Source organism: Chionomys nivalis, chromosome 7 (genome assembly GCF_950005125.1).
Source record: "Chionomys nivalis chromosome 7, mChiNiv1.1, whole genome shotgun sequence".
Classification (NCBI taxonomy): domain Eukaryota; kingdom Metazoa; phylum Chordata; class Mammalia; order Rodentia; family Cricetidae; genus Chionomys; species Chionomys nivalis.
Window position 1 is genome coordinate 62,568,444 of NC_080092.1, and position 25,855 is coordinate 62,594,298.

The window sequence follows — 25,855 nt, forward strand, 5'->3', positions numbered from 1 at the left end:
GAGCAACATCTCCAGGTGTGAGGCTTAGTGACACTTTTCCCATTTACAGAGCCCAAGTTGTCTGTGCTCTACGTGTGACCTGAATAGATTAGCAGTGGAGAATGAGCTACCAGAGAGCATGGCTGCCTTTGTGGGGAGGAGGCGGGAGCCGCCACTGCCTTCCCCTGAAGAGCTCCTTCTGGGAAAGGAATGACTCTTATAGCGCTATTGGATTTCCCTGCAAGATTTATGACCCAATTTAAAGTTATGGGGCTTTTATTAATTATAATAAACACCAATTTCATTACACTTCAGCTTCCAAAGAAATTACATACTATGGTAAGGAAATAAAATGTTAGTTTAGTGCTAATGCCAGGCACACATTAGCTGGCTGGGCACCAAAGAGGCTGCCTGCGTGTTGGCGCTTGGCTGGTACAGAGAAGGAGTCATTTGGGGGGAAGAGCTGGAGGAGCTGCTTCCAGGATTTAAATCCATATGTGAGAAGTGACGGCAAAGGGTAACAGGGCCCCAGGTTTGCAGAGTGCTTCCTCTACACGGAACTGATCCCATGCCAATTACTCCCTGCCTCGCAGAACCTCTTTTTTTTTTTTTCTTCCTATTTTAAGCCTAGGGGAGCTGGAGAGAAGGCTCAGTCAGTAAACTGCTTGTTAGGCAAATACGGACCTGAGTTTGATCTTCAACATTTGCATAAGAGAAACAAACCCACAAACAAACAACAACAACAAACAGGCCACAGGGGCTTGCCTCTGAGGTCCTATCACTAGTGAACTAGAAACAGAAGACTTCTGAAGTTTACTGACGGGCTGGCCTAATTGAATCAGGGAATTTCAGGTTCTATGAAAGACCCCGTCTTAAAGAAGTTCAATGGAGAGTTACTAAGGAAGACACTAGAATGAAAAAAACGAATGCATGCACCACCACCCCGTTTGTAAGAAGTGGCCAACATGCATGATCAGTGGGGTACTAGTTAAGAAGGGGGTAGGCCACAACTTGGTTATTCCCTGTTCCAGGTGACCTGGGAACTCACTCTGGATTTCTGTGGATTAATGTGGTGCTGCCAGTTTGTAGCAGGGTCTAGAACTAGATCACCAGATCCTGGATTCAGATTCTAGGACACTTAGATTTAAGACACATCCCATGGTGTGGCATGTGTAGTGTAACCCAGCCCACAGCTATGACTCCCATCCTTCAGAGTTTACATCTGACCCTAGCTGGCACACACTGACCGTGGCTCCCCCGTGGTGTGAGGGTTGAGGACCTTTGTCCTAAACCGCATCTTGTTTGATGTCAGGTACATAGGTTTTCCCATCTGCCTCCCTTGGGCTCTGCCGATTCCCAAAGGAGAATCTTGTGATTAAAGCTGATTGGCTGGAGGTTTTATTGTTGAGCACTTCCAAACTTTATGTCAGTTTTATTTTTGCTGGGGAATGGAAAACATTTTGACATTTCTGTGATGAACCCCCGAAGGGGGTAGAGAAAAGGATTCAGCAACTCTGTACAATTACTTCTTGCCAGATGTGAACTAAGCCTCTGGGAGTAAACCCAGAGCACACTTGGGCAGTGGGGGGGAAGCCTGCTGGGACTCGGGGAGAGGAAAAAGGACGAAGAAGAGCTCGCAGGAGGCTGTGTGTTCAAGCACACACACACACACACACACACACACACGGGCACATACGTGTGCATGTGCACTCGGTCCCATGATGTGAGCAGATACTCCTAGAGTAAGCTGCCTTCCCCCTGAGAGCTTTTGTTAGCGCGGAGGTGGGGAAGGTTGGTGCCTCCAGGATGAGAGTCACATAGAAGTCACTGTAAGGCTAAGAGCTAACCATTTAGTTACTCAAACCTGACTTTGACCCCAGCTTCAACATTCAATAGCTCTGTGAACTTGAGCAAGTCCTTCACTGTGCTGCTCCTCAGGGTTCCTAGCTGCATATCGCAGTGGGTAAGCTATGGAGACGGGCAGCAATCAACATGTTCACTGCGGGTAAAGGCTGCATACGGGGGTTCTAAGAAGTGGCTGGTTTTCATCTTAGTCATAAGTCACTACCTGACAAAGAACAGCACCGACCCTTTCTTAGTCTCCCCATGAGTCCCCAAGGAAGGTAATGAATCTCCCAGGGCCACTTGGCTTTGATATATAATATAAATGATGAACCCCGCTGAAACCCCTGTAGCAAACATTCAGTACACCTGGCATCCCGGATGCTGGGAAATGAGGGTTTGGATAAAGGCTTACCAAGGCCCTCCTAGCACTCCTGACCCTCATCAGGACAGCTCATACTCTTATGCTGGACTGTTGTCTTTAGTATCTCAGCTTTGCATTTATTAAACAAGTAACTGGGAGCAAGTCTGTGGAGCTCACCTCTCTTCTGCTTCTGTACCTGTGTGAATGGCACTGGGTGGTGGCCAACACTGACTCTTTTAGTCTATGCCGTGTGTTTAACACCTTACCTGGCTGGGGTGAGTAGTAAAGCACTGTGACCTGCCACTCTAGGTGTGTAGCTTAGGAGAGAGATTCCCCTCCCCTTCATGCCAGGTTGGGCTTATTTTAATGATAAATAGATGTCCTGTGGTTGATGTGCCCATGGCAGCCTAGGCTGACCTGATGGCAGGAATTCTCTCCACTGTGCCATGAATCCTTGTCCTGAGACATAAGTCCTGAGAGAGCATGATTCCTTTTAAAGATTGTATTTTTAATGATGTGTTTATCTCTCTGTGTGTCTGTGCGTGGGTATGTGCATGTGGTATAGTGTCTGCAGAAGCCAGAAGAAGCCATCAGGCCTCTTGGAGCTGGAACGGTTGTGAGTTACCTGACCTGGGTGCTTGGATCTGAAGTTGGAGCCTCTGCAAGTGTTCTTAACTGCCAAGCCATCTTCTCATCCTCCAAGATTTCCTTTTAATCAACCGTAGGAGACAAAACAATTACAGACTCGGTGCAACTACAATGTCAACCCCGAGTCTATCTCTAATGAGGTAGAAGACATTTAACTTCTCCCAGTCAGTTCCCTCATCTGAAAATGGGGACAATAGCAGCTGCCTGGCGGGGTGATTATAAGGATTAAACTGGATAAACAACAACAAAAACCAAGCGTGCACTTAGCATGGAGTGGGTGCACAATAAGGACCACTTGTCAATATAAACTGTCATTCCGCCTTGTTTCTCAGGCAGCTTTTAATTGCCTCCAGGCAAAGAGGCAGCTTCCTTGTATTCCTCTTCATTCTACCTTTCAGCCTGACAGAGGGCGAATGGCTGAGTGAGCAGGAGATCCCCTTAGCCTCTCTTCAGGCCAAGGCTGTGTGTTTTCTTCTGAGCCTGTACAACCCTCCTCTCAGGATGACATCTTGCAAGCCGGTGTAGAAATGGGATTCATGTCTGTAACCTTCCCTCCCCTTCCCATCACCAGATCTATTTCCCCACTGGTTCAACCCACTACATCAGATGTTTACTTTGGCTCCCCTTCCCTCCCTGACAGCCCAAGCAACTCCGGATTTTGCATATGCAGAGAGTCAAGTGACTCTGGAACAGCCAGGGGATGAATATTCATGCTCACTCCTCAGCTGTGCAGTGGACAAGAAATGCTGACAGTGGCGGCCAGGCAGGGTCTGCACACTCGGCCTGCTAGGACTCGGAGCTTCTTCAGGGTGCATTAGCCCAATAGCCCTGGCTGCTGTCAGGAGATCCCTGGGGTTTTTTGAAATCTAACTTTAGGAGTTGTTCCAGCCTCTCTGTGGTAGAGTCACGCGCACCCTGGCCATCTCACGAATCTGTATCTTTCCAGATTCTCCATGTAGCATTGGTGACCTGATTACAGGTGACTACCCCTACTGTCTCCCAAGACTCACCTGGTTTAATCTTAGAAGACAATGCTTACATTGTATACTGTGTGCTTAGTGCCCTGTGATTGAACAGTGTGGCTCACTGCCCTCACCCATTGTTCCCCTTATCCTGCTTTCTGTAGGAGTTTGGAGCAATGCACACTCTCATCAAGGACAATTGGAAGACATCTTTGTCATAAGTAGGATGCTGAGCTGATCCCATGGTCACATGGCCTTAGAATCTTTGGTTGGATGGGCTTTAGCATCGGGGAGTTGCCCCAAGGCCCTCCAGATGAAGCTAATGGGCAAGCACATTGGTAAAACCATGATAAAGAGACATATTGCCAACTTGGTGTTCTGCGTTCAACAGAAAGGCACGGAAAAGAAAGGCCTCCAGAGAAAAATCAAGTTGCTGCTCCTAGCCTCTTGTGTCAAGGTGACAGACCATTCCTCCCGGCTTCATTGCTATTTCAGAGAGTCCCAAGCAACTGCCTGGGTTTTGGTATAGAAGATAAAAATGGTTTTGCCTCTCTCTCCTTCCTTTCCCATTTCCCATTAACTTCATATTGTGACATGCCATCTACCATACTCTGTACCACTCAAGGACAAAGGCACCTAGCCTTTCTGTGTTACCATGACATAGCAGAGCATCTGCCCCCTTGTGGTCTTTAGCAAATGCTTTGGAATGGAAGAAAAAGGGTTTTTTACCCAGCTCTGATTTGTTCATAATGACCTGAGCTGAAATAAAACTTGAAGCTGCTCACAGCACACATGTAGAATATGAACATGAAATGTCGAGAACTATATTTGCTATATCTGCAGCCTCTCGCATCAACAATGAAGGTATTGCATTCTACACAGCTCATCTCCTTGGAAGTCTACATACAACTTCCAACAACATTGCTTTTGCTCAAATGTGTCCACAACTCTAGCTCCACAACTATTGTCTTTTAACTGACTGCTGAAGCTCTCCAGAGCGGATAGCTCATCTGGCTGGGGCCAGCCTGGGAGGTAGAGCCACCAAGGACTTCTCTGTGCAAAGAACCTCTATGGCCTGGCAAAGGAGTTTGAGAATGTGGAATGTGGTTGGAAATATATTTTCACCAGGGATGGAGAACTGAAGATAGATAGTGGCTCCAGGGTGTTGGAACAGCTGTAGTCATGGGGACCAGTTTTCCTCCAACTGGAGGAGTCAGAATCCCCTGGGTCAATGAGGTGGAGATGGGTTTCCTATGTAACAATACAGGCCTATGAAAGATAAGAGATATTCCAAATGAGATAAATCTCATCTCATTTCGCCCCCATGTGAGGACCTCTGCCCATATTTCTTCCTTCCTTAAGAAAAATGATCTTAGGTTTATAATGAAACTACAAACTTTGGAAATTTCACAGGTGTTTTTATCCATTGTCTCCTAATGTGAGCAGTCTGCATAGCCACAGTATAATTATCAAAATAAGGACATTAACATTGCCATATTAGTAACTATATTTCTAGACATTATTCAAATGCTTTAGTGATTCTAGCTGCTTAAGGAACGGAGCTTGTTTTGTGGTTCGAGGTGGATGAGAACTCATGACCCACCCACTTCAGTCTTCCAGTCACTAGGTTTCCATGCGTGAGCCACCAAGCCCAGCTTCTCATCAGAACTTTATCAGCTTCTCTACGCTCCTTTTGTGCATCAGTATCCAGTCTAGAATCCTACTCTGCACACAGCCATCTTGCCTCCTTACGTTTTTCCCATCTGTGAGCTCTCCCCATGCTTCTCCTAGACTCCATGACCTTGATAGTTTTGAAGCTGAAGTTATTGATAATTACTTGGTAATTATCAGTTATTTTGTATAACATTTCTGAATTTTGGCCCAGTTCTAGCTGGAGATTATACACAATTATTGATGGGTTTCCAGGCACCCAAATGTCCTTGTTTGCCATTTCTACAGTCACATCTTACGTTGATTGACTTGAGTTACAAGCTCCCTTCAATGGCCTTTGTCTCTGTCAGATTCATATTCATCTCCCTACAGCGATGATGCTCAAGTTTGGAGAAGCAGCAGATGCTGCGCTAAGGCTCTTCAGAGTGTCCCTAAAGAGTTGGTACAGAAAAGTTTTCAGCAGAGGTGGCACCATCGCTGCCTACGCTCAACCTCACTTTGTCCTTGCTCAGCTACATAATGGGGCGAGACTACCACCAGCTGCCTTTGCCGTGCAGGAGTAATGAGGCTGAAACTCAGGGTGGACTCCCAGAGTGAGTCTCAGGAAGACAGAAGAAATGTACCCTTGCCACCAGATCCAGAGCAAGGCCAGAGACTGGTGGGACAAAGCAAATTAGAGGCATTACATCTGAACAGTCCCTGGCGAGAGTCAGTGCCTGTGGAATGAAGGTAGGAGATGAAACAGGGACAAGCTAGAGATGGAGGAATGGGTGTGCACTGTGTGGACTACCATTGGTAAACATGGCCGAGACTGTGTGGTAAGGTCATGATTTTGGAGGTTCTAGTGTGTGGTCAGCTAACTCCATCATGCCTTTATCATGGTGAGGCAAAACATGATGGTAGAAGAATTCAGAATATAGTTACTAACTTCTTGGCAACTAGAAGAGAGAGAGAGAAAGAGAGAGAGTCAGAGCCCAGATACATTCTTCAAAGCCACACACCTCCAATGACCCCTTTCCTCATGGAGCCCCATCTTCTCTATTTCTGCCATTTTCCAGATGTCTCTGTACATGTTGAGTCCATCAGTAACTCAATTCATTGAGTAGGTCAAGGCCCTCCATATCTAACAGACTCTAGAAACACCTTCATAGGTCCAGAGGAGCATTTTGTCTCCTTGCATGTCTCTCAACCAGACCAAGTTTGTAATCTGGATTAACCATGACAAAGTCCCTTCTCTATAAGAAGACCTCAGATACATTAAACAACTAATTACATTTCAAACCTGAAAGCTGTACTCAAATTTTGTGATAATTAATTTTGATGTGACCTTCCAGAGATTTAGAATAACCTATGACAATATTTCTAGTGAATGAAGAGAGAGAATCACTATGAATGTTGGTAGGATAGAGTTCCAGAGTCATTGAAGATGAAGCGACTGGACACCAATATTTATCTCTGTCTGTTTCCTGACCACAGATGCCATCTGACCAACTACCATGTGCTCTTGCTAAGCCATCAGCTTTGCCTTGATGGAATGCACCCTCCATCTATGAACCAAATTAAATCCTTACTCCCTTAAATCACTTTGGGGAAAGTGCATTGTCTCAGCAATGACAGAAAGGAACCAATACAAAACAGAGTCTCAGGAATGTCCCATAACCTGTTATGCACTCAGCTTCATGCTATGCTTAGAAGGTTGTCTTTCCCTGTTCCCTACCATTTAGCTTACTTCACACAACTGAGCAGTTTATAAACCTTAAACAGATTAAGAGTCTTCATGAGTAAAAGTCTTTGTAGTTGGGCCACACACAGCGTCCACAACTGTACAAAGTAATATCACATGGTACAATAACACTTGAGGGAGATGTGGTGTGGCTTGTACCTTAACTTGAGACCCTACTTACTCCATTGGGAACATAATCCCAACTCTCCCTTTCTCCTAAGATTATCACACGTTTCATAAACTTACCCCAGGGACCACAGGGTAAGTTAGCACACAATCCACAGTAAGTTAGGGTAGTTCCTGCGTGTCTCCATCACTCATTATAACTGCGTTCTTCAAGCATGGGGAGGGACAAGGGGCTGGTGTGTCTTCTCAGTGGGACGAACCTGGGAGAGGGGTGACACCCTGTCCTCACCACCTCTCGAATGAGTTCTGCTAAGCTGGCCCAGCACAGAAATGTTATTCCTGGTTCTGCTTTCCTCTTGGGAACGTTATATTCATAGGGATTCCCCTGAGATGCACAGGACCCTCTGGAGCAATTAACCATAAGAATATATATATCTACCCAACATCTCACACGCCCACATGCCCTCTGACACCAAGCACCCATACACACTCATTAAAATATATGCCCTCCTGTGTCTTATTTGCTACTACTGGGGTGGGAGTAACCATCTAAATACTATTATTTTGACTTGTGGCAGGCTAAAAAAAGAAAACACTTCCCTAGTAGGTTATTAATCAGCCTAGCGAAACGTACTTAACCTCATAACAGCAATGCTCCATCTATTTTCACCCAATATTCTTACCAAAATACAATAAACATTCAGCAATAGACAGCTTTATGCATACCCAGTGAGGTAAGCAGGCCATAAGACACATAGTGGGGTGGGCACTTAGTAGAGGGTGGTCTACCTGCTTAACCATCTAACTGTCCCTTGCCCTGTGCCATTAGGCAGCACTGACTCCCAAGAGGGAGGCTGCAGACTTTGTCTGCTGCTCAGAATGTACCCCCTTTGCCAGTCTTGGCAAAAGACTATAGGGCAGGCTACAGAGTGAGCTGGAGCAATGGGGACTCTGGCCCCAGTATCCAGTGCCTTGCCTTAGCTGTGACTCTTTGGATGTAGGTGGCCCAAGCATTGTTTGATGCAGTAGACAAAAATATATCCGGAAGATAATCGGCTGCAGGGATGCCCCTTTGTAGCTGAGCCACAAGGACCCAGCCCTCCTTTGTTGTTGCTCCTCTGATCTGCTCCACCTCTCCTCACCACATTGCCTTTGTAAATCCTTCAGCCTATGCACCCTTTGGGGGTATCTCTATTTTTCCCTGGATTCTAGCCTCTGGGTCTCTTGGACCTCTGGCCCAGTCTGACTCTTCCTGACTTTTGGCATTGTAGCTGTGATGTCAGTCATAGTACATTCTGGAAGGTGGTTACTCACCAATGACCAGTAGTTCTCACATGGCCTCCTGATGGTCAGGGCAAGGCACTTGCTTCTGCCCAGGCCATGGCTGAGGCCCTATTAGGTGACATTTCTCTCATGTTCCTGACTTTCTCCCTCCATTTCCACTCTTCCTACTTCTACCATAGCCCCAGAATCAACCTTGGTGTGGAAGGAGGACATAGTGATAACTAAGGCCCAGTTCCGTAAAGCCATGCTTTAGCCAGGAAGAGGAGCTTCAAGTGTGGACACAACATGTGAGAAACTCAGTGAAGTGTGAGTGGGGACCACTCCTATGCCACAAGGATCTTGTTGGGCCTGAATTTCAGTTGTGTAAAAGTGCAACTGTGTAACAAATGTCCTACTGGTCAACAGAGATGTAGAATATTATAATAAGTAGTAATACATTCATCTCATGGTGCTAGGTCTCATCAGTTGTGTGAGGACAGCAGTATTGCGGCTATGGGTATGACAGATGCGCCCATCAGAAACTGTTCGTGCTTCTAGGACAGACCAGGGGACATTAATACTTTAACTCTCAAACCTGTTTAGACACAAGGCTCTGCCCAAGCTGGGTTCTCTCTGGCAGATGTGCTCCCATAAGGTCTACTTTGATTAGCTGGCGCGATAGAGAGAAAAGGCTAGGGAGACCCTGGAAAGTCATGGATGCCCTCACTCCCCATACACAGCTGCAGCAGGAGGTGAGACTCTAAGGACTAGGAATGGTTACCAACAACTTACTCTTCTCTTTTAGCCTAATCAATTATCAAGCAACCTAAGATCCAGCGAAAAATCCCTCTTCCCCAGTACTCGGCACTGCTTGGAAAGAGTGAGAGCAGCTAAGCCTTAACCAAAGAGTACTCAGAAGGACAATAAAAGGAGTTCCACTGAAATGAACTTGAGTATTTCCTGAAACGCACACCTTCCCTGCACATCTGTACCAAAAGCTCTAATGATGGGGTATCTGTCTTGAAACAGACAGCAGACATCCAAAGATGACACCCCCTTTCATTAGTGTGGCAAGTGGTGAACCCACACATTTGTCCCGAGTGGGTGGTCCTGCAGCCAACAGGTACAGCAGAGCTGTGGGGTCTACCAACTGCTATTGAGTAAGTTACCAGAGACTTCACAGTCAACATACCACAGCCAATATCTGGGTTTTCCATATTTGGACAATTGCATCCCAATCAGTGGGCCGGAGGTCATTAGGAATCCATGTTTATTGAAGAAAACCAGAACAACCAAAATTCTTTGTTAAGATAGAAGCAGAAATCCATCCAGAACTTAAAATACTACTACTATGCCCCCGCCAAGTTTATCAATTTCCAGGAAATGAATATCAAATCATTCTGATGAAACAAACGTTGCTATCTTTTGCCTGGGAAATTCAGCATTGCTGGAATCTCCCCATTAGCCCAGGAATCCCTTATGTGTAAAAAAACAATAGCTATGAAGAGAAATACCTCTGGCAGAGCAGCATCCATTCTGTTGGCCCATCTCCTGAGACCTTTGACTTAGCAAGAATATTTTTGTTCCAACCTTTTTCCCTGGTGCTGTAAACAGAGGAACAGCTATTTCTTCCGTTCCAGCAGCCATAGAAACTATTCCTCTTATTTCTCAAAACCCTGGCACCTAAGCCGGGCGGTGGTGGCGCACGCCTTTAATCCCAGCACTTGGGAGGCAGAGGCAGGCGGATCTCTGTGAGTTCGAGACCAGCCTGGTCTACAAGAGCTAGTTCCAGGACAGGCTCCAAAACCACAGAGAAACCCTGTCTCGAAAAAACCAAAAAAAAAAAAAAAAAAAAAAAACCCTGGCACCTTTGCTCATCTTTTCCAGGTCCTGTCTTCCTCACTTGTGGCTGTTGACACACGTGAGAAGCTTTTGTGCAGGCTTCTCCTTCCTTGCATGCAGATAAAAAATGCCAGCCAGTGGTCTCTCTTCCAATTTGTCTCTACACTTGTCTCAATTCTGGAGAAGTAAATCTAAAGTAGCATTTCCCTAAAGGGCTTTTAAAGCTCACCAGGTTTATGAAATGTTACTAGGTGTCTCACCAATAAAGTGTTTTGTAGCCAAGTAAGTTGGGAAAACACCGCCTGCTGTAGATTTCAGAGTACATATTTGCACAGGAAAACATCATAAATCCTGCAATAAAGAAATCTATTCAAATTTCAAGTTTGCTTTGCCTAGAACTTCCCAATTGATTTAAACATGAAGGGTTGCCTGTCTGCTTCTTAGCTACGGAAAATATGTGCATAGTGTTCTATGGGTATAGTTGAAGCGGATGATACCATTAGGAAATAGCAAGTTGAATTATACAACCAGGGTTTGGATATAACGTGAGAATTGAATTTCCAAGATACTTTCTGCCAATGGGTGCGATTCATCAAAGGGAATGTTTGAGTTCAGATGGAGATTCAAATGTCACAAACCCAAGTGTGGTTTGCCTGTGGTTTCAGTACTCAGGATGCTGAGGCAGGAAGAGTTGGAATTGAAGGACAACTAGGGATATGTAAATGAGTTCTAGATCAGCCTGGGCTATATTACCTTGGAGCGGGGGGGGGGGGTAGGGAAGAGGGGAAAGATGGTTCAGTGGTTGGGAACACTTTCTCCACATCATGAGGACTAGAGTTGAGAGCCATGTGCCCATGTAACAAGCCTAGCATTTCTACAAACATATCGACATCTCTGAGAGGGATAGAGACAGGAGTACCACTAGGGTTTGCTGGCATCCATCTGAGATGAGACATCAGCTCTAAGTTTTAGAAGGAGAAATTCTGCCTCAGAGGAATGGGCAGAAACAGATAGAAGACGTTACCGGGAGGCATCTTCTAACCTCTGTGTGCACAAACCATACTGCTCCATGTCGCCCGTGCTTGAGAGTAATCTGAGGAACTTGACACACTTAGATAAGTGACATCTGTCTGTGGAGATTCTGATTTGATTGGAGACAGAGCTACATATCTCTGCTGCAGAGCAATCTATTAGCATGAGATCCCATCTTGGAAGCAATGGATGAATACAGAGAGGCATGGAGGTGATGAGGTCAGACTTAGAAGTCTCAGGAGGCAGAGTGAGAGCCCTGCCCTATATTCAGTTTCTTTACACTCCCTCTCACAGAGACCCTGTGTACTGCCTTTGAAATATTGTTGAGATTTCCTGGGGTGAGTATATCCACCCATGGACATCACAGTTTTGGGGTTTGATTCAGGACAGACACTGGCACATGCCAGGCCACGCTTCTAGGCTCTGTTGCTATGATGACGTCCTCCCTAAAGCCATTTAGGACCTTGTACCATTGCTATTCCTCCAAGTCTCAGCAGCAGCAGGACCTCTGCCTTAGCTGCAGATTGTCTTCTGTTGTTGCTACTTTAAGCGATTGTGTAGAGAGTCTTGGGTTGGACAGGGAATCTGAGTGCCAGGAGTCAACTCAAGTGTGCTCAGGCTCCGTGTCCTGTCACTGGTTGCAGATATTCTTAATAGGCAAAAGTAGTTAAATGCATTGAGTGGTTTCGTGCAGGAAGCCATTAGCTCAGCCTCACTAGCTGATGAGATCTGTTTTCACCAGGGCCCCTCCTTCCAGGGAAGGGATCCAACACTCTAGAAGCTGAATATTTTCCTGACTATGAAGTGGTAGATTCAGAATGAAAATCCATTCCAGGAGATGCTAAGAGCCCAGTCTGTCACTATGCTGCTGGCCATTGCACTGATTGGGAAGGCACTTTCCTACATACACATGTGCACACATATATTCATATGTGCACAAACAGAGGTATGCATTCAAACACACATGCACATGTATATATATTTACACACAAACATTCACACACACATACACAAAATTTGCTGTAGATCCAGGGCAGACAGAACTGCTCCCCCATCTTCCTGGAAATTCTGATATTGTACAACTAGGAAATTCTCATTCATCAGAGGCCACCGCTATCCATCAGTCCATGTAATGTTTTCCCTGCATTATGGCTCAGCCTCTAACTTCTGGCTTCAGAGACATATGCTGAAATAGATAAGGAGTGCTGTGTGCCTATTCTCTAAATGAGTGATGTATAAAGACAGATAGTATGCAAGGCAGGGATGCTAGGGAGAAAAAGATGCTAATGAAGAATTTGATATAGGAGTCAGTCAGCTACTTGTCACCTATGATCCTACACAGGAGAAAGGTGCTTGTCATTGGCATGTTCTGAAGCTGCTTCTGTCCTGTTACTACTAGAAGAAATGAGTCTGCTATAGGACACATGGGGCCACACCCAGGGACAGTCTACAAGGGTGGGCAAAGGTTGGTATTTAAAGGGATCTGACTCTTGGCAAACATTCACTCCTCAGTCAGGTGCCTGGATCCTTTCTCCCTCCAGCACAGCAATGGCTGTCCTGGAAAGTCCACCCATCCTCAGTAAAGCTCACACCTGTACCCATTGCTAGTTAAACTTTATTCCCCATAACATTCTGGCATGGAAAGGTGCATGCCAGTTCTGGGGCTCAGAATGTTTCCTTTTCTACTTAGGTGAAACTAGATGAGTATTTTCGTCCAAACATTTATGATAGAGGCACAATAACCCTTCCTCCACAGTGTATTCTCTAAACTCTGGGAAAAGCATTCACACTACACCATCAACCAAATAACACCCCACCCAGTTTTCCTTGAGACCATGATCTCATTCATTCTCTCTCATAGGGCTGCTAGAATATAAGTGTCTTATAATGCATTTGCTATACCTGTATCTGGTTCCTGAAAGGCTCATGTATCAAGAGCTTGGTCCCTAGCCCATGGTGCCATTGGGAAGAGGTGGGAACTTTAAGAGGTGGGATCTATGGCTAGGTCTTTAGGTCACCAGGTTCATGACCTAGAATGGGTCTGTGGGACCCCAGGCCTTCTTCTTGTGCACTTTCACTTTCTGGTCACGAGGTGAACACTTTTATTGCATACTTTGGAGCTTCCCACAGATTCCAAAGCAATGAGACCAACCAATCATAGACTAAAACCCGCAGAACTGAGGGCCAAAATAAGCCTTTCCACTCCATAGGTTGATTTATCTCAGATATTTGTTATGGCCACGAAAATCTGACTAACGCAGCTCTCTCTGTCTCTCTGGGACTCTGCAATGTTTAGATGGAAAGGATTTTGACATCAGCTTTGCAGCTTTGGCTTCGAGACCTGCTGGGATCTTAACAAGGAGGCCGAGCAGTTGGCACTGTGGAAGACCACAGATAGATTAGTGCCCTGGCTGCCAAGTCTTGAATTCTAAATGATAGAATCCACAGAGAATGGTTAAGTAGGGCCTTTGCTGCTTTGACTGATGTTCAGAGGTGTCTGTCTCTTTTCAGTCAGGCAAAACGAACTGTTTGGGACTTACGCTCTATCTAGAACACAATTATCCCTTATTAGGGGTGGAATGAAGTAGGCAAAGATGGGTTCTTGGGAAATGAAGCTAGATAGCTAAGACAAGGGAAGGAGAAAAATCTCAACCTAGGAATTGAAGAGTCAAAGCAGTGGGAATGAAGGTGAAATTAGCATCTTCAGAAGCAGAGACCCCACAAAGTGGTGTGAGATGAGGTCACAGATTTGCAAGCCCTGGAGAACTGGGACTCGGGCAGTCTTCTTTCCCTGGTGGGGATGAGGCTTCTAAACCCCAGCTTCTGTTAGTATGGGTTCCAGGCAGGATCAGACTTCACAGTGAAGAAAAGCAGGGAAACCTGCCTTGGCAATTGCCTTCAGGGGCAATCTCCCTCCTTGCTCACCCCAGTAGCTAACCTCTGCTTGCTTCTTGCTGGTCTTTGTTTCTGTTGCCCAGAACAGTCCGCATAAACATGGAAATAGCACGTATTTAGTGTAAGTCACTTTTCTCCTTCCTGTTGAATTTTAAGCTTCCTTCACAGTATGCCATGCTAGTATGAATAAAACCTTGAGCTCACAGACAATACCAAGCAATTTCCCATTACTCCTATAGCAGCCCTATGTACAGAGCTGCCGCCTCCATAGTTCTGTACAGCAAGAATCCCCCTTTCATGGGCTGCCCAAGCTCTGTCCTCACAGCTGTTGGTCCATCGTCACATTGGCTGGGAAGTTGACACCATGGTCTGGTCAACTGGTTGTGATAATACATATATTCATTCTCCTGACCATAGCTGGTCTAACCAGGTTCTCTTTCTTGATGTTTATAGTTTGGACTAAAACGTTTCAGTGACTTGGGATTTATGAAGATACAGATGCAGAAATCATGGGCGCCATGTTGGAATACTCATTTTCTGTCAGGAAATGGGAGGGAGAGGGAGAGATGTTAAATCAATACATAAACTCAGTAGGAGAGACGAGGATAGCAGAGGAAGGGAAGGGAAGAGAAAAACGGAAAGGCGGGGAAAGGGGAATGCAAGGAGAGCTCCATCCATGACAACTTCAGCTCTTGGTTCCAGTAACCATTGAGAACCAACAGCGTTTCTTGGCCCAGGAGCACATCCTGTTGCCTGTCCAGTTGCTTTGGATGTAAGTTTGTTTATAAGAGTGTTACATGACAGCAACCACATACCTGGTTAAATCACACTATAGAAGGTCATAATCTAACATTTCGGAGATCAGAGAGTGAAGTGTCACTCAGGATCCCATGGTCAGGGTTAGAACTGCACCTGAAGCCAGGCCTTCGGGTCCCAATGTACTGCTCTGTTCTGGTAAAGGAAGAGCACCTCAGAGAACCCCAATCAATATTCATTCATTCATTGGGTTACACCTCTAGTGAGATGGTCTTAGTCGCTCAGCCCTCCAATCCCTTTCCTCTTCTCCTCACTTGTACACGATGCCTCCAGACTACTTCTGTAGTTATCCTTTAGTTCAGGACCATATTTCGGTCAAAAAGAAACACTCCCATTGGCTGTTAGCGGAGCACCCTGGAGACCATGTTACCATTCAGGGTTGCTTTGGTCTTGTCTCCTCGACAATCTCCCAAGATGCCCTCCCTCCATAATTGGATAATTGGGATGGGCAGCTCAAGCAGCTGTATCCGCACAGCTCCGAAAACATTCATCAAGAGAACAGTAGTGGCTCCTGCTCTCTTGGCGGTTTATTACACTTTCTGTAGCAGGAGAAGCTCTGGGGATGGGAGGCAGTATCCTCTCCCGTCGCTTCTAACAAAATATCCCAGAACAGCAGGGCCACAAGGACAGGGGGAGGCCACTCTCCATTCCAAATAACACAGACTATATTTTTGAAAATAAAAGAAGCAATTTAAGCATTTGGGCTTCCCAGGGTGAGTTGGCAGGCGTGCTTCTCATCTTGCAGATGCCTTCGGGTGAAGGTGCTTTCACAAGAGAGAAAGTGTGTGGGAGACAATAGAGCTCGCCAGAAGTAGGGAGGAACCGTGTAGCGTGGGATGCAGAGGACACGGCTAGTAACGGTAGAGAAGGGGGTAGAAAGGGAGGCGAAGAAGGAACAAAACAGAAAATGGTTTGCTCTGCTCACATACATGTCCTGAACCCAAAGTCCCCCGAACCTCGTCAATGACAACTGAGAGGGGAATACCTTAATTCTCTTTATTTCGTGTTTTCCTTATCCACACTTACTAAGCTGATGTTGAAATGACTGTGGTATCCTTAGGGGCAATTGTCTTTTAGAGTCTGTGCCCAAATAACGACATGAACCAATGGAGACTGTGTCTCTAGACTTGATGGGCATGTCTCTAACAACCTTTCCAGAAGAGATGCCCTGGAGGAGCCCTGGCACCACCTGCATGGAATGGGACCCAGATTCATCTACTTGTCGATCATATGACCCCAAGGAAGTAGCAAATCTCCCTGGGCCTCAGTTTATTTATTTACCTCTCAAGTAGGAGTGATGGGAGAGAGCAGCACCAACACCATAGGATTGTGCTGGGTTGTCCATACCCACGAAGTGATGATGGCAGCCCTTGACACATAGCAAGAGTCCTTGCAAATGCTGGGCATCATTCAATCTACAGCATGGGGGTTGGGAGTGAGGTGGCTTAGGAGTTCAGAGCACTGCTTGTTCTTCCAGAGGACCAGGGCTCCATTACCAGCACCTACGTAGCCTCTCATAGTTATCTTTAACTCCAATTCCTGAGGACCACACATCCCCTTCTTCTCTGGCCTCCGTAGGTATCAGGCACAGCACACACATGGAACACAGACACACATACAGGCAGCACACCCATACACATAAAAATAAAATACATTTACTGTAGTAGGTGATGTCAACTATGTAGTCTGTGAGTGGGATGCAAAATTTAATAAGGAGACACGTAATCCCCCCCCCCAGAGCAACCATATTCTGGTAGGATTGTAGATTTGCAAAATCAACAGATCATATTAATTGAACCCTTACCATGTGCCGGGCACTGTGCACTGAGTTTAACAAGATGGATGCTATTGCCAGGATCAGGGAGGTTGAGCCATGGACTTCATGCCACACTGATGCTAATCCATCCTGTCTGGCATAGCACCAGACTTATAAATGACTGGTTTCTACTGTGGAAGCTGTTTCCTTCTAGAGACCTGATACAACCACCCTATCCCCACGTTGACTTTTCTTCTAGACAGCATCCTATTCCGTTCGTCTTCATAAACTTCACATGATTTTAATTGTTTCTTTTTTAATGGATGTTTTTCTTTCTCAGACCATAAACTCCATGAGGGCAGGAGACAGGTCTGCTTATGACTCCCTATTTAACAATTAGCAAGTGGCCAGGCATGTCAGAGGCAATCAATAAATACTGGGAGGGGGAGGAAATCAGCTGAGGTGAACCCCTCTCTGAACCTAAGAGTCTGTTGTCTTCTGAAATTCCACATGAAGAAAATAATGGGCAGAAAACAAGCAAAGATGAACACAAGCCAGTGTGTCACATGAAGGAGTGAACCTGCTTTAGCTACAGGTGAAAGAATGCCTCTGGAGAAAGCCACAGAGAGCTAGGAAAGCAGAGGGAGGCTGGCTAAGGGAAGAACAAAAGTCAGGAACATGGTAGCATCCTGGGTTACAGGGCCAGTCAAGCCATCTCAGCCTCTGGACCAGATCCATAGTGAGTGCCAGTAGCCAAGGTTGTAATTTATTCCCTTGTGGGACTGGGCTCCTGCGCAACATTTAAAAGCTCCCCAGAGGGACCCCATGGAAGGATGGTGAAGAGGCAGACATTTTTCTCTATCATTCAAAGGCAAATAAGATAACACTTAATTCTCTCTGATTAGCACTGTTTCCTCTACAAATGAGTGCATCTGTTCACTTGACCCCACCCTCGTATCCAAGTCCAGGAGTGGGTTATTGAAGTTCATCTGTGTAGTCAGAGAGGACCAGCAGCTTCTAACTTTCACCAACTTCAGGGTCCCACTCTTGTCTTTGTGATCCAGGATGAACTCTGACTGTCACTCAGTATTCCCAGAGGTACGATGAAGAACACAGGGAAAGGATGAGGCTTCTGGAACATTCTGGATCATTCACATCCCACTGGACTGACCGAGGCCTGTGGCCATACCTGTCTAGGAAAGGATGTCAAGACATGTGCTTTCTGTGTAGATTGCGTGCCCAGTCACTACTCAAGGTTGTCAGCACTAAGACAGACTTGAGGGTAGGCGGTCAGTAGTCTCTACCGGTCCTTGCTTGCTATTCTGTTGCTGTAATAAAACACTGGACCAACTTGTGGGTGAAAGGGTTTATTGTGTCCTTACAACTTCTAGGTCACAATCCATCACTGAGGGAAGTCGGGCTGGAACTCAGGGCAGAAACCTAAAGGCAGGAACTAAAACAGAGACCATGAAGGAGAGCTTCTTATTAGCTTGTTCAGGTTGCTTTTTTCTAGAACCCAGGACCACCAGTCTAGGAGCTGCTCCACCCACGGGGTAGGTTCCCTCGCATTCATCATCAACTGAGAAAACGTCTCACAGACAGGTCGAACTGATGAAAGTATTTCCTCAGTTGAGATTCCCTCCTCCTAGGTGTCTCTAGTTTGTGTCAAGTCATCAAAAACTAACCAGCATATACCACAAACAAATACCACCCTTTATAGCACTCCAGCTTGCCTTTGGCAGGTAAAATGAGATTATTATCTGTGCTGAAGATCAGTGTGCATTTGGGCCAGCTATCATCCACATTTAGCAGTGAGGTACTGCACAACGCCAGTCATGGTCTAGGTTTAAGGCCACGGAGCCCGGCAGTCTAATAAAACTTCATGCAATTCTTTTGTAAGCAATACTTGAACATGTTTTTCTCTAGTAAAATCGGGGGCAGGAGATCTGGAATACTCTCCCATCTCTGCTGTTTTCTCTTGGAGGGCCCTGTTGCATCCTGGGAGCACTCCACCTAAAGGTAGCAGCCGAGCAGGGAGTAGCTGAAGCAGGAAAAGGCTGTCAATAGCACATCCTATACCATGTTCTAATGGATCAAACTTTCTTGGGGCATTTCTGGCTTATCGCTTTTCCTAATCAAAAGTTTCTCCCCTAGATTCCTGCCAATTCTCAGAATTTCTGAGCTCCTTTATTTGTATGTATGGGGAGCCAAGTCTGCTTGGCACCTCACGCATTTTCAAAGGATGAAATGAGAGGAAGAACCAAGAGCTCAGCCCTAGCGTCTGGCACGTAATAAACTTTCAATAAATGTTAGCTGCCATTATTTTTGCAAACTGTCTTCTGCTTATGCAAGAAGGCAACTTTACCATATTTTAAAAAAATGACTAAGTGGCAAAATGGCTGGGTCTGCCTCGGCCATTCCCACTTTGAGATTCATAAAGTATGATTTGCCTTTAGGTTCAGTTCTTATCCACCTTGCCTCTGTTTGTATCTCTCTTTTTTCTTATCTCCTGCTAATCTGTTTATTGTGGAATCAAAAAGAGAGAAGCCTCCCCTTTAATTTGTGCCCAGTCTCCTGCGTCTCTGCCTGTCCAGTACTTCTCCCTTCCAATAGCCTGATGTACTGAATTCTAGCTATAAAACAAAGCCCAAATGTCATCTCTTCTTTTATTCCATTTGTGTGTGTGTGTGCACGTGTCAGTGTGTGTCCACACACATGTGTGAGCGTGCCTATGGAGGCAAGAGGACAAGCTCAGCTGTCATTCCTCAGAAGTAGCATTCATTTTCATTTGGACGCAGTGTCTCTCAGTGGCCTTGCTTACAAACTCTAGGGCCCTGCCTATCTCCAGCACTGGGTTTACAATTGTGCTTCACCACAAACAGCTTTTTTTGTGGCTTCTGATGATCAGACTCAGGTCTTCACGATCACAAGGCAAACGCATTGCTGATGGAGCCATTTGCACGAGCCTCTTCCTTCCTTCTTAGCGATTAGCGTGGTTCCTAAATAAGCTGCAGAGATTCTGTTTCATATTGGCTGTAGAATGTACACTCGATCTTATTCCCAGCTCTTAAGATGCTCTTTCCGTCAGTAAAAATATCAATAAAACCCTGGCACATATCAGACACCCAACGAGAGGTAACTACCACCTTGTGCTGTGATTGTTGATATTAATGCTTTTCATATTTATTGAGCATCTGTAACTCACCACTCTAGATTACATGTTTAAGACACAAGGTCTCATTTAATTTCCCAATAGTCCTGTGAGAGAGCTCCCAGTAGGTCAAGTCTATAAATACGGAAACCAAAGCACAGAGATGAGGTCTGAGTTCTCCTGAAAGAAGCCGGCGGCAAAGCTTGCTTGCTGACACTTTATTAGACGGTGAGGGCTTGATCCCAAAGAGACACAAATAAAAAGAAAGGGAAAAACACAGGGAGGAGGCAATGGCATCTGGTGATCCTGGAATGTTTATGCTTATAAGCAGTTGGCCAGTCTGAGATCTGTGAGTAGAGTACCGAGTGAAGCAGTTCTGAGGTGATGGATGATCGAGCTTGTCACAGCTTGGAAGGAAAATGTACTGTTCTTGCTGTCACACAGGACTCTGCTGAAGAGGCCACTTGAGATCTCTATATCTCAAACAGTCCAGTGGGGGCTGGGCACACAAGCAACTCGATGGCTTCTTCTACTCTTTGGTGGCTCATGAGCCAAGTTCACACTTAAACACGGATGCATTTTTGCTGTTTTCTGTCTTCTAAGTCAATCAAAGCCAGCCCCAGAGGGCACTATATTAGTTTCTTCCATGTCAATATGACCAGCATTCCTCACAGAAACAACCTAAGAGAGAATTTCTCTTGGCCTGGGGTTCCAGAGAGTTAAGTTTGTGTTTCTTGGCTCATGTACTTGGGCAGACCAACATGGTTGCAGAGGACATACGGCAGAACGGGTTCTTCACTTCTTGGTAGACAGGAAGCAGTGAGTGCAACAGGAAGTGGCTCAGGGATAATTAACCCCCTAAGACCTGTCCTTAATAACCGATTCTTCCAGTAGATGCCACACCCTAATGTTTTCACAGCCTCCCAAAATAACACCACCAGGTGAGGACCAAGTATTCAAAACGTCAGACTATTTGGGGATCTCTCACATTCAGACCATAGTGGGTGTTAACTCTTTCCATACTTCCCAGTTAAATCATTCAACCTCTCTTGACAGCTAATGAGGAAGACCAAGCCAATGGTGGGCTCAGTGGAATTATATGTAGATGCTGGAATTCTGTGGGTTCCTCCATGGCATGTACAATGAGGACTCTGGAAAAGCCAATCTCTGGACTGGTCATTCTATGAGGTGTGGGATCAGAGGATTGTGGTGGTGGCTTTTTTGGTGGGGGAGGGATGCAGGAACAAGATAGGATGGGAAGCCTTCCCCTGATGAGAAACAAAGCAAAATACCCAGAATAAGGGCCCTCTGAGACCAGTTGAATCTGCCTTAGAACAAAAAGGGCTTGAGACCACCCAGACAGCTGAATATGTTTTCAAGCCCAGACCAATTTGAGTCCAAAGTAAAAGCAACTGGAAAAGGAGGCCATGATTTCCTTAGCTCTCTGACTCTCATGCCCAGAGAAGATAAATGCTTATGAAGTAGTCATGGGTGATCAATCAGGAAACAAGATCACCCATAGGCCTTCGCTCCTTCCCTGTCTGCTAAGAATAGACATTTCGGGAGGATAAGCTCCATCACAGTTAGAGCTCTGCCCATATTCTGCTAGGGCCACTGTAACTCAGTCCAAAGGATGAATGCCAAAGATGGCAAGCAGATGCAGGCAATGCAGGAGGGGCAGTGCTCTGCTCTCCCCTCTGCCTGCCAGATGTCAAGGGCGCCAGCGATGAAACTAAGTGGGTCCATTTCCTCAAAGGGTTGGGAAGAAAGGTCACATATTTCACAGGAAATGGCTTGTACATGCACAGAGGCCAGACCGATAATCTGAGGAATGAGATTCAACAGCAGTGCACAGCCAAGACCCAATCCTAAGAAGCCACGCTCCTTCACAGGTGTGTCTGGCTTTAAGAAAGACTATCATTCATCATGAGCTCATCGACTGCTCTGTTTGTCTTTTTCCCTGTGATAGAGGTAGGACTGGGTACCACTCTTCACTGGGGTCATCCCAACTTTCTGTTCCACCACCATCCCTACACTCTCTCCATCAACTGTGCTTCTAGCATCCCTCACATCTCCAGTCTTTCCCCACTCTGGGTCTTCATGAGCACTTACGCACATGCTCATGTTTACCCATATTCAAGATGACATTTGCCAACTCTCTCCTCAAGTTATCCTTCATTTTTCCTGTTTCTTGCCTTTCCTTAATAAGCATTGGTGGGCTCTTAACTATGCTGAGATTCTTTGGTGTCTTAATTCAGACTGCTCTCCAACGGCACTGGCCACATCCGGAAAGATTGCTACAGAAGTGTCTAGTGTGTTGGCCACACTGTCTTCCTCACTGCTGTAGTTGCAGCGCGGGACCCTCTTGTTCTGTCCTGCCTAGCTAGCTTATACCTGAAATAATAGTACAGAAACTGTATTCATTTAAACACTGCCTGGTCATTAGCTCTAGCCTCTTATTGGCTAACTCTCACATCTTGATTAACCCATTTTTATTAATGTGTACCACTACTTGACTGTGGCTTACAGGCATGAGTCTAACCAGGATCCGTCTGCCACACTTCTTTTCTTCCCAGCATTCTGTTCTGTCTACTCCACCCACCTAAGGGCCGCCCTATCAAAAGACCAAGGCAGTCTCTTTATTCAACCAATGAAATCAACACAAATACAGAAGGCCCTCCTACACCACCTCACATCACCCTTCCCTAGTTCTATCACAACAGAAACATTTCCTCATCCTCTTCCTTTCTTGGCTTCAGCATCCATGTGACTCAAAGAAGAAACTTTTGACCTTGTCCTACTCTCCTCGTCCAGGAATAGGTACACAGGACTTTTCCTGGGATTGCTAAAGAGGTGTTTTTTTTCTTCGATCTTGTATTTGAATTAGAGAAAATAAAACCCCAGTGCTACTGGAAGGCACACTAAGGTAAGGTGGGGGGGAGGGGGGATAGAGAGAGTCTGTATGGAAAGTGGGTGTGTAATAGGGTGGTAGGATAGAGGGACAAAAGAAGAGAATGTCTACTCCAGTGACAACAGAGGTGTACCTGAAGCAAGCCACAGATGATGACATGTCTGTCTTTTGCCCTTTTGGTTTTGTTTTTGCTTGGACCAAATGGGGTTTGAATTCCATACAGCAGAAAAAAAAGTGCAGCGGCTGCGTAAGTCTGATGTCTGGAATACTAAAATCCACAGCCTCTTCTTTGTTGGCCTCTTGAAAAGGATGTCACGTGTCTGCAGCATAGGCAAAACCAAGAGTTTTATACACAAACCCCAACACTTGCTGCTTTTAGAACCTGTGTTGTTCCTGATCCTCGGTTTCCTCATCTGTAAATAGGCTGTTCTGAGTGTATGTGTGTGTGAGTGTGTGCATGTGTGTGTGAGTGTGTGTGCATGTATGTGAGTGTGTGTGAGTGTGTATGAGTGTGTGTGCATGTATGTGAGTGTGTGTGCATGTGTGTGTGAGTGTGTGCATGTGTGTGTGAGTGTGTGTGAGAGTGTGTGTGCGAGTGTGTGCATGTGTGTGAGTGTGTGTGTGCACATGAGTGCACATGTTGCATTCTGGAGAGATGGAGGAGGGGCTCTTTGGGTGCTATATGGCACTTACAGTGGCATTGTAGATGGGGTTGAGGATGTCATCTCTGGTTATTACTGTGCAGTACCAATGGGGCCCAGCATTCACCCTCACATGTGCCTTCCCTGGACTTTGCCTGTTTAAATTTCTCTTGCCTTTCTGGCAATACATTTTCTAGTTTTCTTTTCTATCCCCATTTTTCCCCCAAATATCCTTGACTATCTTATATTCTATTTTGATGCTCTCTCCTCGGGGGATTTCTTTTTTTAAAAAAAAAAGATTTATTTATGTCTTGTATACAACATTCTGCCTCCATATATGCCCGCACGCCAGAAGAGGGTGTCTGATCTCATTACAGATGGTTGTGAGCCACCATGTTGTTGCTGGGAATTGAACTCAGGACCTCTGGAAGAGCAGCCAGTGCTCTTAACCACTGAGCCAGGATTTCAATTTTGATTCCCCTAGCACATACTGAACACTGACTTTAGGGTGTCCTAACAGGTCCTCAAGCCTGGTTTACCTTAGTTACCACCAGTGCCACCTCTTTGTCAGAAACTTTAAGTTCCATAATGGCTTCTGCCCTTGGCCTGTAGTCTCCTGCTGGTGACATCACTTCCTCTCATTCCTTAGGATCACTGCAGCTCCTTCCTGTCCTTTGCTCTCATTTGTCTCTTCATGGCTCTTAAGGTCACCTTTTCTCTTCCCTGGCGCCATGCTGATTTCTGTCCTCAGTCCAACAGTTGACTGAACCATCCCTTCATGGTTACATCCTCCTCCAAAACATTCAACTCTGAACAAATCTTTGTAATACAAAGGCTCCCCTAATAAATATCCTCTTCTTTTCAGATTTCCATGGTTCCTACCAAATACAATAAACATAACTCAAAAACAAAATTACAGCACCTTCTTTGTATTAGATACTGGGCAAGGCACTGTGAGAAAGACAGAATTAAAATGAGTGTAGATCCTGTTCTCCATGCCTTGTGGCCAGTGGTCTAGGCTACTAGACTTAGAAGCCTCTCATGCACACAGCATGGAATCATGGAAGTTTTCATAAGTCGTTCCTCATTGGACTTCCCAAGTTGACTTTGCTCACCTTGTATCTACTCCAAGTTGAACTGCATGCTTGACCTTGACCTTGCTCAAGCTACTTCCTTCCCCTGGAATACCCTGCCCTCCGACTAAGCTTATCCTCTGCTGCTCTTCTCAGCCGACCCCTAGCCACTGTTGTCTCTCCTGACCCCTGAACACATGTTAGATGAAGCCACCTGACATTTCCCACTTTCAGAAAGCAAAGTTATTTTGGCAACATTTCTCCCCAGCTATAAACTCTCTTTCTATTCTATTTACCTTTGCATCCCCAACCAGTAAGAAGCAGCTTCTTGATTAGAACCAAGTATGCATTTATCTATATGAAGCAATACACCATTTGGGGCTAACATCTTTGTACTAAAGAAGAATTATTTGCCTATAAAAATTAAAAAATATTCCCTCAGGTTCTTTGAAATGCAACTTCAGGTTCATTTCCATTTGTTTATGGGTTATGAACTGTCAGTATGGAGGACTGTGGTTTGAGAGAAATCAATCAATAAAAGAAAAGTGACGTTATAAGAAACCATCGCTTGGGGCTGGGGAAAGTGCTTGCCAAGAATGCATAGAGCACTGAGTTCAGTTCCAGAGGACTGCATAAAACAGGCATGAAACAGGCTAAAATTCCAGCATTTGGACTGGTGGAGAGAGGCAGGAGGATCAGAAGTTTAAGATCATCCTTGGCTAAGTAAAGAGTGTGGGTTTACTCGAGGCTAAAAGCAAGGTACAGAATTGGACCTAGGTGGCATTGGGAAAGTGTCAGCCTGACCTGGATTTCTTAGTGTCAGGAGACTTCCTTGGTCCCAGCTCCCAACCAAGTATTCTTAAATATATGACTATCTCATTAGTCGGTGTGTTCATGATATGTATAGACACATATGCCATGGCACATGTGTAGGTGCCAGAAGACAATTTTGGGGACTTGGTTTCATTTTTCCGATTTTATGTGCTTTCTAGGGATCAGATTTGGGTCTCCGGACTTGTACAACAAGAGCTTTTACCCTTGCCTGCTCCCCACAGTGATGTTTGTGGTTGGAGCAATCTTATAACAAACATGGTAGCTGCCCTATTGCAAACAACGAGCTATTTGGGGGCTGTCCTACATGTCCCTGTCACACACCTTTA